This window comes from Mastomys coucha, unplaced genomic scaffold (assembly GCF_008632895.1).
Source record: "Mastomys coucha isolate ucsf_1 unplaced genomic scaffold, UCSF_Mcou_1 pScaffold8, whole genome shotgun sequence".
Classification (NCBI taxonomy): domain Eukaryota; kingdom Metazoa; phylum Chordata; class Mammalia; order Rodentia; family Muridae; genus Mastomys; species Mastomys coucha.
The window spans coordinates 12947961-12967145 of record NW_022196914.1 but is presented as its reverse complement, the minus strand read 5'-3'; the positions used below and the strand labels follow the sequence as shown (position 1 = coordinate 12967145).

The 19185-nt window shown below is 34.7% G+C and overlaps 1 protein-coding gene across 2 annotated transcripts in view; it reads right to left on the bottom strand.

Annotated features, from left to right (window-relative positions):
• Cdh9 (cadherin 9) overlaps positions 1-19185 on the bottom strand; it is a 130204-nt gene that overhangs the window by 31175 nt on the left and 79844 nt on the right. The gene's annotated exons all lie outside the window — the stretch shown is intronic.

Genomic DNA, 19185 nt, shown 5'->3' with positions numbered 1-19185 from the left:
TAACGAAAATCAACCAGACAGAAAAAGAATTTTAAAAGTTAAATCATTTTCAATATGACTTTAAGAAACTACTTTTTTGCTGGACAGTGGTGGCACATGCCTTTAATCCCAGCACTTGGGAGTCAGAGGCTGGCAGATTTCTGAGTTGGAGGCCAGCCAGGTCTACAGAGTGAGTTCCAGGACAGCCAGGGCTACACAGAGAAACGCTGTCTCAATAATCCTAATTAATTAATTAATTAAAAAAGAAACTACTTATTTTATTTCCATGTTCTGATTGTGAGAAATGGTCTTTATAAACACATTCCAATTGATACAAAACAAGTGTAGTATCTTAAAGAAAAAATATTTAGTTTTAATTAATAGCTATTCTATAAAGATAACTTCACAAAAATCATATAAGTAGGATGCAATTCACTTGTAAAACAATGCCGAAATGACCCTAGGATGAAAATAGTTTTATCTTTGTATACTGTTACAATATCATGTTATGATGAACTTATAATAAAATTGAAGAAACCAAAATATTTTATAAATAGCCCGCTCACAATTTAGTCTTCTTTAGTGAGAAGCATAGAGGAGAATGTATGTGAGAAACTGTGATATTGATCCAAGGATACAGTCCTCAATTAGGCAGGGTGATCTTCTGTGATACCCTATATAGAATAATACTAAAACTAATGAGAATAAGACTATACATGTCATGTATTTCAAAATTTTAAAAGCACATGTTTCAAAGACTACGCGAATCTGAACTGGCTGGCCTCTTTCTCTCAGTTTCCAGATAGGTCTCATAATCCTATTCTACCTTGCCTGACACTGTCTTCTCAATCTCTGTGTGTTTTCCATGTGAATTCTTTCTTAACCAAACTAAGCATAGGAACGTGTTGCATCTTTTTCCTCTGTTCCTTTAAACTCCATCAAAAATAATTGCCACAAATGATAGTTGCTTTCCTCTCTGAAATTCTTATAAAATCTATCCTATTTGTTGGGCTACATCTAGAGATTTTTCTTCACTGTATTTTATCTTTAGAGAGCAGCAATCTCATGATGACACTGTCTCCACTCTTGTCCCACTACAGATATTTTTGGAGACTAATGATGATTATTTTTCTACAACATTAATACAGTCATGTAGAAAAGGTACAGTGTTTAAAGTAAGTAATAAAGCACAATAAACCAGAATTAGTCACTTTCATGTATATGTGTTCAGATGATGGTTGCATAATTCTCCTTTTTAATTTGTTTAGTAATATAACTTCTTTCAACTAAATTTGATGTTAATTTTAAAAGAAATTTTTATTCTGTAGTCCTAAAAAAAGTATTTGATGGTTTTATTTTACCATGTACAACAGTGATAATCTATCCTTTAGTTGCAAAATGTATCTCTTTACTTTTAACATTCCTTAAGCATGTATACCAAGATGTTTATTTTCCATGAAATCTTCTATCCACTTTTATATAAAATGATATATAATGTTTCATGTTTGGTTCACTTTTTAATACTCTCCAATCTTTTCTGAATTGTCCTCTTACTAAATATGTATCCTGTCCACTTTTCATGTTTTCTTCTTCTGGACACTTCCTCTGAATTCATAGGTTAGAATGTACAAACAGGCATGGTAATTGTTAAAATAATACCATTTCCATTATATCAATATCCAGGAACTTTTCACTATGCCAAACTAATGCTATAGTGTCTTAAGGAAAGATTAATACATATTCTGGTCACCTAAAATATGTTTACAAAAGTCATGGAACTTTATATTTTTAACAGAACATTTTTCAAGTACAAGCAGAAAATTCATTTATTAGTGAATATAAGTAAAATAAGTTTTTGAAATAAAACTACTTCTAAAATTAAATAATGTTTCAGAAGCATTCATTTTTGAAAAAGTATTTTAATGATAATCTTTTCAAAATATTGATTATGAGTATTTTGTTCATATAACCATTACAAATTATTACTTTGAAACAATAACTAAGTAAAAGGAAATATTATATGAAAAATTAGCCAGGTAAAGAATAGTATGTACCAAAATTTAACTAAAATGTTTAGTTTTCTGATTTTATAGCACTATCACATTTTGATAACTATGCTTTAGATTTTTTAGACTTAGATGTGAATCATCAACTAAGTATTTTAGTAAGAAAATATATATAGTATTCTTAACCATATCTCATGAAAATACTTTTAGAAGGAACATACACTAATAGTAATCATTTCAGTTTTATTATTTTCTTCTATTTTAAAGAACCTGAACTTTCAAAAGTCAAAGGACAGATTCCTTCCTGCATATATTTCTCTGATCTTCAAAAATGTGCCTCTGAACACACACACATAAACAAACAAACAAATAAATAAATGCAAAACAAAATTTTAAAGGAGGAATAAATTGTACTAATTCTTGTGATGATGGCAAAAAGAAAAAAAATGAGGAGGGCTGGGCAGTGGTGGTGCATGCCTTTAATCCCAGCACTTGGGAGGCAGAGGCAGGTGGATTTCTAAGTTTAAGGCCAGGCTGATCTACAGAGTGAGTTCCACGACAGCCAGGACTACACAGAGAAAAACCAAAAAAGTAAAAAAATAAATAAAAATAAAAAGAAAGAGAGGAAGAGAGAGGAACCATATATAAAACATATAAGATGTTTTCTCTAGTTTTCTCATATTTTTTCCAAAACAAGGAGTTAAATAAGAGAAATCTGAAATTTTTCTACATTGTCAAACATAGTTTTTGCACTGATACTGGAAACAAGGCTGTTGTAGTCTTGTGAAAGGAACAGTTGTATCATTTCAAAGAAACAGATTCAATGACTGTCTTATAGAAATTATTCATAAGCAGCTACAGTAAACAAGAGAAGTTTAAAACAGGGAAAATTGCTTACAAAAGCATTAAATACACAAATGTGCAAGAAAACACTTTCTGTTCATTTATTCTTCCCCATGGTATCTACTGTGTTTAAACCAATAATACAATTATAATACTCTCAGACATTTTGTATTTCAGAAATATGTTTATTCTGGTATTTTGATATATTTACATATGCAGAAAATTTATAGTATAATTCTTATAATCATATAGGTATGATCCTATATTTTGTTTAGATTCATTTTCATATATCTATTCTAAGGTTTATATTTGTCACATTTTCCAATTTGGAAATTATTTAGAATCTGGAACAATCATTAGACTCTCCTTGAATTTATGATACTACATTATTAATTTAATAATTTAAAAATACATCTTGCAATATTAGGAATATGGAACATTAAAAAATAGAAAAACTAGGACAAAGAAAAAGAAAATATTCATTTTACAGATATTAAAGACAAATTTTACTCAATTTTGTTTATATAACTATATTATACAATTTTTATTTTCTTCTCAGGTAGAGTTCTGCTATAAATATTAAATTTGATCATATATTTATATATTGTATACATGTAATTGTATGTATTCATATAAATCTCTATGTGTTTGTTAAAACAAAATTTTTGTGTGTATGTGTCTTTAACCTTAACATTGTAAGCTGCAGCAGTAAAATTTTGTGCTAGAGAACATTCTTGAGTAGCTAGTAAAGATATTTCAATGAGAAAACAGTTAACTACAATGTTGGCAATTATTTTATAAATATATATTTTAAGTTTACTGAGGTTCTTTCTTATTTTTAAGCATGTGAACATCTATCCATAAAATTCTAAATTTGAATATCAATAAGACAACCTGCAATGGTTTATAGAAACATATATGAGATCTAAATCTTAACAAGATGCATTTTATGTGCTCAAACAATTTTATTTTTTGATAATAAAAGTCCCCAAAAGTCTTCTTTCATATTTTTAAATATAGTCAGATTCTATTCAGCACTCACACAACTTATTTCCTGCTCTCACTTAACTACAGCTTAATATCTATTGGTAAACCTCTCCTGTCACACCCCACTTTCCTACTACAAAAGGGAATCTTCCAACTAAACAATTATATCTGTAGTCATATACAGGTTTATCCAATAATCACAGAAGCAATGTCGAAACCTAAGAGGTAAGTGGCTGGGATGAGGCATAATCTTGAATGTGATTTAGTTTCAACAGTAATATTGTCTATATATGAATGCCTCCAATAGATGCATGCATTGAGACACTAGATTACATATCTGTTTTGGTAGCAGTGTGTTACCTTGAGGACATGGATCATTGCAGGAGGAATGATTCACTACTAGTGGGCCTTGAATATGTGATAATTTGGCTCAACCTCCATTACCTTCTATGACTCCTGACTGCAAACACAATATGATAAGAACTGTCTCACACTTCTGCCACCATACCTTGATCAATATGAGGGTCTTGTCCACATAAGTCATAAGCCAAGATTATTGCTTCCTCCCCTAAGGAAATTTGCACCGAGGGAAGTAAACCAATACAATCAGCAACTAAGTCATTGTTCAAAAAGCTCATGAAGAAAGTTGGCCCCAGGTGAAGAGGTTTTGCCCATGTTCAGCACAGGTGTTGGTGTGCCAACCCCATCTTTGCTGGAGTAGCTGCTGAATATCAAGCTGTCACCATTGGGAACTAATATGACAGTGAGCCATCAGTAAGTCACTACTGGAAAGGGAGATTTTATGATTGATACAGACTTTTCTTCCCTACATTAAAAATTAGACCAATTCACAGATTAGACCACATAAAGCTCAAGAAGAAGGAAGACCAAAGTGTGGATGCTTCAGTCCTTCTTAGAAGGGGGAACAAAATACTCACGGGAGGAAATACGGAGACAAAGTGTGGAGCAGAAACTGAAGGAAAGACCATCCAGAGACTGCCCCATCTGAGGATCTATCCCATATACAGTCATCAAACCCATTTACTATTGTTCTTGCTGACAGGAACCTGATATAGCTGTCTCCTGAGAGGCTCTGCCAGTGCCCAATTAATACAGAAGTGGAGGCTCATAGCCATGCATTGGACTGACCACAGGGTCCCCAATGAAGTAGCTAGAGAAAGGACCCAAAGAGCTGAAGGGGTTTGCAGTCCAAGGGAGGAACAACAATATGAACTAACCAATACCCACAGAGTACCCAGGGACAAAACCACCCACCAATGATTGCACATGGAGGGACCCATAGCTCCAGCCGCATAAGGTAGCAGAGGATTGCCTTGTTGGTAATCAGTGGGAGAAGAAGTCCTTGGTCCTGTGAAGGCTCGATGCCCCAGTGTAGGCGAATGCCAGGGCTTATAGGTAGGAGTGTTTGAGTGTGGGTGAGAGCATCCTCACAGAAGCAGGAGTAGGGGGGATAGAATAGGGGGTTTTGGGAAGGGAAACCAGGAAAGGAGATAATATTTGAAATGTAAATAAAGGAAATATCCAATAAAAGAAAAACAATCAGGTCAAAAATTTTCCTACTCAACAAAAAATAAAAATTTTACTCAACTATAGTTGTTCCTGACCAATAAATTTATTACTTAATAAAGGGAACATAAAAGTGAATTCTCATCCAGAAATTCCATGATCTAATGGAATTTTTCATCATCCTGAAGTATATTTTACCTGGCAGAATAACTGTCTTCAGTCCTATAAGGTATTAATCCATAGGCAGTGTCCGTGGAACAGGAGGCCATTCCTTTTTTTATTTAAATCTAGCTATTTCAAGATGATGAAGTAATGACAAGACCTAAATGTACTCTTCTGAAGCGGTCATTAGGATTACTCAGTTCCAACTTTAGAAAATAGCACCTGATGAATTAATATTTTGTGTATGAATAAAAACATTATACATCAAAAAGTATGAGATATAAAATACAAAAATTCAAACAAAACTTAATCAAGACATGACAGTCCATTGTATCATTTTCAATACCTTGCATCCTTACATGTAATATAGCATGTATTTGGATATGTACAATGTTATGTACATATTTGCTCCAGAATATAACAAAGACATCATAAGTACTCATTCTATGAAGTAGTAAACAGCTTCCATAATAAAACTGGGTGAGACAGATGAAGAAGGGATTAGAAAAAGAATACCATTATAAAGCATTACAATATCTGTTTTTACAAACACAAAAGCAAAAGTATTCAAAAGAATATTATTAAATCAATAAAAGCTGAGTTCATGGAGCACATTACCACCAAGTACGATTTATATCAATGATATAAAACTATCTGAACATCCTCAATAAATTAATGTAAATTCTCATGTGAAGGGTTTTAAAAGATACTTCCATGGAATGTACCATTAGAATGTATTATTGCAAAACAATACCTATTAATGAAAGATGAAGTTATACTGATTGAAAAGGAAGGCAAAAAAAGGAAGACATGTTTCTGTGTCAATAGCATGGGAGTTTACACAGAATATTCTCCAAATTTTCCATAATAATAAAATCACAAGCTAATTCCTTCATGTAGGAAGTGAAGACTGTATAATGTAAGGTTAACGTAGAAATAAAACACAGAAGGGGCCTGCAGAAACAAACATGGAGAAGAGACTGAGGGAAAGGTAGTCCAGGGAACAGCCCAGGTAGGGATCCTGACACTGTTAATGATCCTATGGTGTGCTTACAGACAGGAGCCTAGTACGGCTGTCCTCTGAGAGACTCAACAAGCAGCTGAAAGAGTCAGATGCAGATACTTGCATGCAACCAATGGACAGAAGCCAGAGACCCCAGTGGTTGGAATAGGGAAAGGCTAGAAGAAGTTGAGGAGGAGGGAACCCCTTAGGAAGACCAGCAGTTTCAACTAACCCAGACCCCTGAAGTCTCTCAGACATTGAGCAAACAACCATACACTAGCTGATATGAGGAACCCAACACGTATTCAGCTGATGACTGCCAGGTCTGACTTCAGTGGGAAAAGACATGACTAACCCTCCAGAGACTTGTGGCCCCAGGGAGTGGGGAGGTCTGGTGGGGAGAGATTTTTTGGAGACAGAGGAAAGAGGAATAGGATGGAAAAGAGTGGGAGGGTGGACCAGGAAGAGGATAATGACTGGACTATAAAAATATAGAAGTAATTTAAATAATAGAAAGAAAAGAGAAAAATAAATAAGTAAATAATCAAACAAATAAATAAATAAATAAAACAGATTGTTTGCTTTAGCAATAAAAATAATGGATTGTCCAACTTTATTTTAATTTTTTTAGGAGTCAAAACAGAATTATGTTTATTTTCCTATGTAATGCATTATATTGAACTAGTCAGCCTATGAAATTGGTACATAGAGAAATAAGCAGTCTAGGGCCTTGATCTACAACATAGCCTTCTACCTTCCACCTCTCCTCCATCCTAAAGTGGGTTCATAGCTAGCACACCCAGCCCTAAGATTTTCTACTGTACTATTAAATTAATGGCAGGTGGTTTTGAACCCACAGCCTGTGACATGCTGATAGGCACAATTATGCTGTGCTGAGCTATGTGTACTATGTATACTAGGCTAGTACTCTAACATTTAAAAACATTCCCAGGCCTGCCTTTTCTTTCTTTTTTTTATTACATATTTTCCTTATTTACATTTCAAATGATACCTCCTCTCCTTGTTACCCCTCTGAAAAATATCCAAAATGAAAACAAAACCAAAAAACTAACCCCATTTTCTTCCCCCTTCCCCTGCTCACCAACCCACCCTTTCCCAATTCCTGGCCCTGGCATTCTCCTACCCTGGGGCATAAACCTTCACAGGACCAAGGGCCTCTCCTCCCATTGATGACCGACTAGGCCATCCTCTGCTATACATATGCTGCTGGAGCCATGAATCCCACCATGTGTGCTCTTTGGCTGATGGTTTAGTCCCTGGGAACTCTGAGGGTACTAGGTGGTTCATATTGTTATTCGTCCTAAGGGGCTGCAAACCCTTCAGCTCCTTGTGAGCTTTCTCTAGCTCCTTCATTGGGGACCCTATGCTCAGTCCAATGGATGGTTGTGAATCTCTACTTCTATATTAGTAGGACACTGTCAAAGCCTTCCAGGAGACAGCTATATCAGGCTCCTGTCAGCCATCACTTGCTGACATCCACAATAGTTTCTGGGTTTGATAATTGAATATGGAAAGAATTCCCAGGTGGAGCAGTCTCTGGATTGTCCTTCCTTCATCCTGTGCTACATAGTTTGTCTCTGCAACTCCTTAGATGGGTATTGTGTATCCCCTTCTAAGAAGGAATGAAGCATTTACACTTTGGTCTTCCTTCTTCTAGAGTTTCTTGTGGACAAAACAGCAACCAACAGAATGGGAAAAGATCTTTACCAATCCTATATCCATTAGAGGGCTAATATCCAATATATACAAAAAATTCAAGAAGTTAGACTCCAGAGAATCAAATAACCTTATTAAAAAGTGGAGTACAGAGCTAAACAAAGAATTTTCAACTGAGGAATACTGAATGGCTGAGAAACACTTAAAGAAATGTCCAACATCCTTAGTCCTCAGGGAAATGCAAATTAAAACAACCCTGAGATTCCATCTCACACCAGTCAGAATGGCAAAGATCAAAAACTCAGGTGACAGCAGATGCTGGTGAGGTTGTAGAGAAAGAGGGACATTCCTTCATTGCTGGTGGAATTGCAAGCTGGTACAACCACTCTCAAAATCAGTTTGGTGGTTCCTTAGGAAATTGGGCACAGTACTACCAGAGGACCCAGCTATATCACTCCTGGGCATATACCCAGAAGATGCTCCAAGATGTAATAAGGACACATGCTCCTTTATGTTCATAGCAGCCTTATTTATAATAGCCAGAAACTGGAAACAACCCAGATGTCCCTCAACAGAGGAATGGATACAGAAAATGTAGTACATCTACATAATGGAGTACTGCTCAGCTATTAAAAACAATGAATTTATGAAATTCTTAGGGAAATGGATGGATCTGGAGAATATCATCCTGAGTGAGGTAAGCCATTCACATAAGAACACACATGGCATGCACTCTCTGTAAGTGGATATTAGCCCAGAAGCTCAGAATACCCAAAGTACAATCCACAAGCCACAAAAAAACTCATTGTCCAATTTTATTAAGATAGGCTTTCCTTATACCCACCTCCTGAGTTAGGGACTATAGCCATGTGTCATCACAACCAGTTTTTATGTAATGATAGGTAACTAATCAATCCACTACCTTATTTAGGCTATAAAGTCCTATAGCATCTAACCTTCCCATCCCCATCAATCACATTTATAATAACAATATTACTATTATTTATAATGATATTATATGCATATTGTCATTATTGTTATTTATTTTATACAATACCCAAATGAAACATTTATTTAAATGTAATGAAATATATACAAACATTTATGAAAAAATAATCTTTAAAACTTATAAAGCCGGGCAGTGCTGGCGCACACCTTTAATCCCAGCACTTGGGAGGCAGAGGCAGGTGGATTTCTGAGTTCGAGGCCAGCCTGGTCTACAGAGTGAGTTCCAGGACAACCAGGGCTACTCAGAGAAACCCTGTCTCGAAAAACCAAAAACTAAAAAAAAAAAAAAAAACTTATTTAAGAAACGACAGAAATATCAAACAATTGAAGAAGGAGGTTCTGTTCATAAACAGAATATAGGACTGTGAAAACATCATTCTTAACCTTTGGTGTATGATAAGAGTAGAAGTAAGTTTGTTTTGTTTTGTGCTATCAACAAATATTTCTAAGTTTACACAAAATGGTCATGAAAATAAACAAAACAGCAAGGAGGAAGAGTAAATACAGTTTTCTATTTTGTAGAAGTTTAACAATTTAGAAAGTATATTTGAGTCAAGAGAACAGAATAAATAATACACAAAATAATCCAAATAAGACCCTAAAATCATCTCTCAGAAGAGAAAGCCTATAATATGCTGACTGACACAGAAGTGGAAAGAGTATCCAAAAGAATGAATCCATAGAACTTACACACAAATAAACACACATAACAATATACATATTAACACTGGGTACAAAATGGCAGTTAATAAAAGAGAGTACAGAAGGGAGAGAATGGACTGTTTCTATAATAACTTAAATTGTTTGTGTTAAACTTCATAAATAGAGGACAAGAATATGAGGAGTTAGCTGAGGGACAAACACCATCATTCTAAATATGTACAAAATTGTTAATACGAAAATACTTTTGTCGAAAATAGAAAGTGATACATCTTGTAAGAAAATCATTCCTAAATCTCTGTTTTATAATTGCAATACTCAGTTACAGCAAAAAATTTTAATTCTAAGTCCTACTAAACAATAACAATTAATACCAATCAATGATAATAGTATTAAATAGAGGGAAAAAACTTCTAATAAAATATACTATGTCAAAATGTAGAGAACAGTTCTTTTGAGTCCTTATGTATGATTCATGTCTTTAAAAATATGGATTCAAAGACAGACATATGTAATTTACTTGAACATTAATAAATCTTCTAATTCCAGTGCAAAAAATATGATGTAAGTAACTTTTAGAAGCTATAATATGACACGTCCTAATTCATTTTATATTTTATCATTTTAGTGACAAGATTAAAATACCATTATCCAGACCTCATAAAAATTAGAGACATAAATCTGTCAAAACATTATTAATATTTAAACAAATACCACATACCTGGAAAATATTTGCAAAATATTTATTTAGTATAAGTATCATAACAAACTTAATGAAAACAATTAGTTCAACTATAAACTGATTAACATTTTAATCAAAGAAGACATTCAGACATTATATATAATATATACATATATGTATACATATACACATTATGAGAGATATAAAACATACCTGCATTCCCACTATAACACATGAGACCAAAATACAGAAAATGATAATTCAAATCCTACAAACATGTTTCTAATTATTTGATGTATTTTGCAAATGACTTAACAAAAGCAAGGAACTAAAATAAACAATTTATAACTAAGGAAACTAAGTCTGAAGACCATGTTGCAAAACCTACGTGGAAACTTGACTTTCTTTTCAGTTTTCTTTTCTGGAAATCTTAATCTGCTCTAAAATTGAAGTTTATTAATTAGAGAAGAATCAAATATAGATTACAAAAGCAGAATGAAAAATAAACCAAAATGTTCAGTTGCTTAGAAAGCTTTAAAATGATTTATATGAATAGTTTTGAAGTTATTAATTAATTAATTCAGTCCGTGCAAATTCAGGAGAAATTAATCAGATATTTCAGGGTAAATACTTGGAGAATCCATAAGTAATCAAGACATATTAGCAAAACGTAGGTGTAAAGTTCTCTGGATGATACTACACACAATTCTTAAAGTAGGTTAAGTTAAAACTGAATTAAACAAACAAACATAATAATGAAATATAGTTCAAAGTGTTATTTGTTTCATACATTTAAGAAATATTTTGGATAAAATAGTAACAACTGAGGTTCCCGACATAAATACAGCAGAGGACTGCCTTGTCTGGCCTCAGTCAGAGAAAAGGCACATAATCCTCAAGAGACTTGAGGCTCCAGTGAGTGGGGAAGACTGGCAGGGTGGGCTGGGGAGCATTGGAGATGGGAACATCCTCTTAGAGACAGGTGAGGAGGAATGGATGAAAAACTGTTAGATGCAGGACCTGTTAGAGGGACATAACAACTGGACTATCTTTAAAAGATTAAAGATAATTTTTAAAAAATGAATGAAAAAAAGTTTATCACACAATCGTAATAGCAAATCAAGAGTTATATGGGGAGAAAAGAAAGTACTTTAACCACTAGAGTAAAGCACTGATCCTAGAAAAATTCAATGTTTTAGCTACCTATTTATTTTTACACATATAAAAAAATCCACACAGAAAACGAGAATCTAAAAATCCTCTTCAATAAATGTTGCCATACAAGATTTCCACAAGCTGAACAATGAATCTATGTCCCTATATACCGTGCTATGTAGTAATCGATTCAAACTGGATCAAAGACAATAACTTAAAACCTGAAAATATGAGATTACTAGAAGGAAACAGGCTACACTATATAAAATATACAGGCATGAACAAACATTTATTATGAATTATTCCAATAATCTAATAGCAGACCAAATAATGAGACTGTATGAAACACAGTAAAGAATTCATTATCTAGAATACATAAAACCTGAATAAAAATCTAAATCTTTTGATAATAAGTAGTTTAGTAAACTTAATACCAAAGAACACATGCAAAAATCCAATAGATTTTGAAAATGTTAAGAACATTTTCAATCGAGACTCAACAAAGTGGGAATGGCTTTCATCAAGAACCAAATACAACACATGTTGGTGAAAATCCTCAAGAAAAGAATCATATATATATACATATATATATGTATGTATATGTATATATATGCATGTATATTATATATATATGTGTGTGTATAGATATACATATATATGTATACATATATTTCATATATGCATATATGTATATCTATACACACATATGTATATGTATATGTATATATAAATTTAAACATGCAGAATTTATGACAAGTCACCTAGCAAATGAATGTTTGCTTAGGATTGATGGCATAAAGCAATGGTATGTGGATGAATTCTTATTTTTAAAACTGGAACAGAAGAATATTTGTAGACCTCCATGTTCATGGGCATATATGCAATGTGAAAAAGACACTGGCCAAAAGATGAATTCATTCAAGTCTTTTTAATCTTGGAATTTGCATACCTCTCTATCACAAAGCTCCAGCAGCTGTGTTATTGGCTTTCTATTTAAATAATAAAACATTCACAGAGAGCACACATTTGCCACACTAGATAAATAAGAGAAAACAATATTATTAAGCCTAGTTTTACACTGTACCAAGATGTAAGAAACCTGATTACATTCTGTCTGTACTTTATGCATTGGGGCAATATCCAATGGAGTCACATTAGGTATACAGACTTCATTATTTCAGTGACACTAATGTGGTTCAGATCCATTGACTATAGAGATATTACTCAAGAAGGAGCTTAAAGTTGGCACACCTGATGGAAATGGTTAAACATGTGAGAACGAGTACCTAGAAAGTTGCTGGAGACACTTTATTTATTTTACGTTATTAAATAGTTTAGTAAATGATTCAGGAAGAAAGGAGGCCCAACTCTCTAACACTCATATCGTTCAAATAAAAATAAACTGTGCTTACCCAAATTTGGCATATATTGTAAATACTTTTAGAAAACAGAATTTGTGCTTAGCATAAACTATGTGCTTAATAAATACTCATTTATTAAACTAAATGAAAAGGTGTCTTCAACTAATCCCGTAGTAGGAAAACTAGCAGATAATGCCAGTCACTTTCACCTAGCCTTAAATAACTCCAGATTGCAATCTCCAAACAAGGAGTGATGCCACACCATTGTGTTGCTAAGAAATACTCTGGCCACAAATGAACAGCAATGAATGATCTTTTCTTATGGTTCTGTGAAAAATGTCTGTGTTTATAAGGCAAAAGGAATTAGTTGATGTAGTCTGGATTTGAAATTTTTGTTGTCATCAAATCTTCTACTGTTTTTAAAATATTTTTAAATGTATGTGTATAGGCCTCTGTTAGTTTGTGTGTGTTGCCAACCAACAGAAATCTTCAGGATGTTACATCTCCTACGGATGCAGTTACAGGTGGCCTGCAGATGTGATGTGGGTGCTGGGAATAAAAGCCAGTCCTCTGTAAGACTAGTAAGTTCTCCCAATGCTTAACTCATCTCTCCATCCCCAATAAAAGGCTTTTTGTTGTTGTTGGGTTTTGTTGTTGCTTTTATTTTGTTTTGTTGTATTGTGTTGTTTTGCTTTTTTAATAGTACTTACGGATTTTAATTTAACAAACTTATTTCTAATTTGAAGTGAAAGGTTAAGGGGCTAGAGAGTTAGGCTAGTGTGTAAAGTGTTTTTTAGTTTTGGGGTATTTTTAGAGCAATAAGGACATGAATTTGGTTCCCATAACCTATGTAAAGCAGCTGGGTGTGGTAACATTTTATAATCCCAGCACTAAAGAGGTGAAGACAACTCAGCAAATGCCAAGTCTCGTAAAGATGAAACATCCTTGCTCTTTTGTGCCATAAGACACTATATATATATATATATATATATATATATATATATATATATATATATATAATATGTATATATACATATATATACATACATACATAAACATATACACATATATATGTGTGTGTATATATATGTTTATATGTGTGTTTATGTTTATATATATGTATATATAAACATGTGTGTATGTGTATGTATATATGTGTATATATACATACGCATTAATACATTTTTGTACAAATACATATATTTTTTTTAATTTTAATTTCCTTTTTTATCCTGTGTGTGTTTATCCATGTGACTTTAATACAGGAATGTGCAAACTAAGATACACATAGAACAACATTTAGGAGTTTGTACACTTCTTCGCTTAAATGGGATTCTATCATTGAACTTATTTGGACATCAGACTTGCAAAGCACGCACTTTTTACCAGCTGAGACATCTTCCTGGCTCTTTTTTGTCAGAGAAGATTCCTCTGCAGCAAATGGGAATCAAATATAGACACCCACAGCCTGCTATTATGAGGGGAGTGAGAGACCTTGCAACAGGCAACACTAGATGGGATGTTCCCATCAAACCACTCCCCTCAGAGTTCAGGAATACCCTTGGCAATGAGTTCTGGCGCCTGTGCTTAGAAACACTGTCTAGATAAGATCAGGAAGAGAAAAGGAAGCCCTACTAAGAAAAGGAATCCTCCCTTTTGTGCAAAGCTTGAAGAGCTTATCCAAACATAGTGGACTTTGACCTTAATAGTAGGATCTTCCAACTTTCTCCTATACATGCAGAAAGAACCCTAACATAACTGCCCTCTTAGAGGCTGCATCCGGCAGCTGATAGATACAGATTTAGAGAACCACAGCCGAACATTAGGCTGAGCTCAAGGAATATTGTGGAATGTGGGGGATAAGGAATGAATGAACCAGAGACTTCAAGGGCACCACAAGAAAACCTATAGAATCAACTATTCTGGGTTAACAGAGGGTAACAAAGCCTGGATAACCAACCAGAGAGCATGCACGGAATGGACTTAAGCCATATGCAAAATGTAACAGATATGTAGCTTGATCTTCATTCAGGACCTCTAATAGCAAGAACAGGGACTGCCTCTGATTGTGTGCCTGCCTTTGGATCTGTTCCCTTTAACTGGCCTGCCTTGACTACCCTCAGTAGAAGAAGATGCACCTTGTCCTAATGCAGTCTCTGTATGACATTGTTGGTTGATATTGTGGGAGGTCACCCCTTCTCTGAGGAAAGAAGGACATGGAAGGGTGAGGGGAGAGGGAGCGACTGGGAGGAGAAGAGTGAGGGGATGTTTCGATAGGGTTATAAAGTAAATAAATTAATTTTAAAAATAAAAATAAATAAGTAAAAACTACCACACAAAAATATTTTAAGTGGAATTTCTCTGTGATGGAGCGATGATTTTCTTAGCTATACTACAAAACATTAGGGTGTCATTCTATTACTGAAAAGACCATACAGGTGAGTGATAGAACATGGAGAAATCAAGCTGATACTGACTTGGAAGCTTCATCCCTAGCGTCTAGTCTTAATAGTGCTGAAGATGCTCTGAACACTACACAAAGAGAAAAGGATTTTACTCAGCTGTAAATGTTGCAAGCTATATTAATGACTGGCCTGGCAAAATATACTCAACAGTGGTATGAACATCATGGGATAACCAACCTCTTATTGGATTTAAACCTTGACATGTAAGATGAAACCCACAGCTGGCACTGTTACTTGAACTAAGAACCTCTGTTGCTACTTGTATCACAAACCCAGAGTAGAATCTATTGCTATTCTTCTTCTTCTTGGAAATGACATGAAACTCATTCTGTTTTTTTATAAATGACGTTTTTTTAAAAATCTTACTTATGGATGCTTTTTATGTCTGCAGTGTTTTGTATGCATACACGAAGAGAGCTTTGTGGATAATGGGAGTTGAACTCAGGACCTCCAGAGGAACACTCAGTGATCTGAATCACAGAACCATCTCTTCAGCACCTAAAATGACTCTTAATGACTTGTGCTTATACCCATAGATTAATGCACCACTCAGATCTCATCAGAGAGGCTTCTTTTTGTAGTACATGATAATTAACCACAGAGACCCACAACTGGTCAAGCTACAGAGAATAGAGACTGTGTATTATTCAACCCTAGACCGGACATCTCTATAAACTTCCCCCTACCAAAACTGAGGGTTTTTTTTTTTTTGTTTTGGGGTTTTTTTGGGGGGAGGACAGAAAGAATGTAGGAGCCATACTTAGTGGGTGAGCACAGGAAACACTGTCGTTTGTACATGGTAGAGGGGATGCAAATGTGAATTCACAGTTGTTTGGACACCATAAATAAGACCTGTGCAGACTAAGACAAGGAAACAATCCACCGTGGAGAAACACACACACAAACACACACCACAGAGAGAGTTAGAGAAACAGAGAGAGGGAGACAGACAGAGACAGAGAGACACAGTGAGAGACAGAGAGAGAAAGATACAGAGCCAGACAGAGATAAGGAAAGTCCTACTCCTAGCCAAGAACCTGCTGGAAGAGGAGAGAGTCAGTTTTCTTAAAAGGCAAGACACCTTTATCTCTGTTAGATAACTACACTCAAGTGAAGGCCACATCTCCAAGAGTATGAAACTTAGAGCACTGGAGCAAGGGATAGGTGAACATGATCAAACTTATTTGACAAACCTCTTATTAACTAAAGGAAATTAGAGGGGGAAATCTGATATTGTGTTGACCATTTTCAGTCCCAGCACTGTGGAATTATAGATTGACTCTCTAAACTTTCTGGTTGACCTGCTTACTTACTTAAATTGAGCTTTAGACTAGTGAGAGATTATATTTCTAAGATCATGTCTAACAGTGTCTGAAGCACCCAAGGTTTTCCCTTGGCTTCAATAATTACCATCATACACAGGTACACTTGCAATATATGAACCCACACAAGAAATAGGTAGATGTTTCTAAGTATATAGGAGAGATAATGACACATTCACACAGGCTTTGATTTGAACTTGAGATAGAATTTTCAGCACAAAAGCCATCTGGTAACATTTACTGAATGTAAGATGCCTATCCAAGAAGCCTTCTCAGGGATTGTTTGAATGACTAAAGTTAATTATGATCTTAATTCTTTATAAGATCTCTGATTATGGCATGTCTTGTTTGTAAACAATGCTTTTGTTTAGATTATTGTTGTTGGGCATGGTTTTAGTTTTTGAAAATTCTGCATAAAAATCTCAGTGAATTAAAAAATGAAGACAGACTAGAAACAATCCTATTCTCTTCTACATTTTCTGGCAGCTAACATTCTCTGCTACAGAACTCTCTGAAGAGGAGTTGATAGCAAATTTTCTCCTTATTCTGTAGTCTTATGAAAAATGTTCTTGTATACTTACAGAACAGCAAAAGTGGGTGATTTGTTTGAAAACTATATTGTAATTGAAAGTCAATAACAAATGACTCCTGAAGCCCAAGATGTTTTGTTAATGAGCTTACATATTCCAAGGAATATCAGCTTGAGTACATATATCTTTCAGTTCATAATTGGATAAGGTAGTGTTCATTCTGATTTCAAAAATATGAGTAATGATATTTTGATGGCTATATGACTTTCATTCATTGAATAATTTTATGTAATTACTATGTATGAACAGGGTATGATCTTTACCCATTACACAGGGCATTTCCCTATATTTTCTATTGAAACACATAAATAGGGTCTTGGAATATTCTAGTCCTATGTGATGGAAAACACTGTGAAGTACAGAATTCTGGGAATTAAGCAATATATCACAGCAAGTCTTAAACCAATTACTGCAGTGGCAGATTTGTTTTTACCAGCTCCTGTTTAGATAGTTTCTGAGTCAGCAGTATAATTCCTATTAACAGACTGAAATATGAATTTGAATGAAATGGAGCAGGAATAACCAATACAGTATTAAAAAGAGTGGTGGCTCAAGCAGTCCAGGATAGCTCTCAACCCAGCTGCTCTATGGTAAGAGACCTTGCCATGACAAAAGTAAATATACATTGTAATACAGTACTAATCAATCAGTGCTCCTTAGCAGGAACCCAAGATGAAGAATTTGTTAAATATGTATGGATTGTATGTATTGTAATATGTATGGATGACAATTGGTTGTAATTAAGAAAGGAAATGAAAATTTGGGACAATGGTTGGTGAGAGATATTAAACCATCAAAGTAAAGTTAAAAAGTTAAACAGAAGTTTAAGAGAAATATTTCCTATATTTTTAGTTCTTGTAGAACATCATTTTTTTTTTGAGGTAAGGTAAATTTAAAGTTCGTGTATAGTATTCTAATTAGATGTCATATAGACTAAGAAACAAACAGTAAGCAAATAGTAGTTCTTAATTCTAAAGCTGCGACTAGCCCAGTGGCTCTGGTTCCTTCTGGTCTCTCTGGGCTGATGTCCTGACCAGATCTTGGGTGCAAGCTCTGCAATCAGTCCCTCAACACTCAGAGGAATCTCCATTCCCAGGCTCTCTGACACGCCCATGATCAGAGCTGAGGAAGACCCAACATCTGTCCCAACATTGGGAGTAACTGGGACCAGTAGGACTAGGCACACAGGAACTCCTCCAGCCCAGTGGCTCTGGTTCCTTCCGGTCTCTCTGGGCTGGTGTACTGAGCAGACCTTGGGCACAAGCTCCACAGCCAGTTCGAAAACACCCAGAGGAAGCTCCAATCCCAGGTGCTCTAACAAGCCCAGGATCACAGGATCCCAGAATCACAGAATCACAGAGGCATCTTGACTCTGAGAAGTTCTGACGCAACCAGGATCACAGGAAGGATAGGCTCCAGTAACATTTAGTAAGAGCAGGTAGCACTAGAGATCACTAGATGGCTGGGGGAAGCATAAGAAAATAAACAACACAAACCAAGGTTACTTGGCATCATCAGAACCCAATTATCCCACCATAGCAAGTCCTGGACACACCATTACACTGGAAAAGCAAGAATCAGATATAAAATCACTTCTCATGGTGATGATACAGGACTTTAAGAAACACATAAAGAGCAACCTCAAAGAAATACAAGAGAACACAGGTAAACAGCTAGAAGCCCTTGAAAGGGAAACACAAAAATTCTTTAAAGAACTACAGGAAAACACAATCAAACAGGTGAAGGAAATGAGCAAAA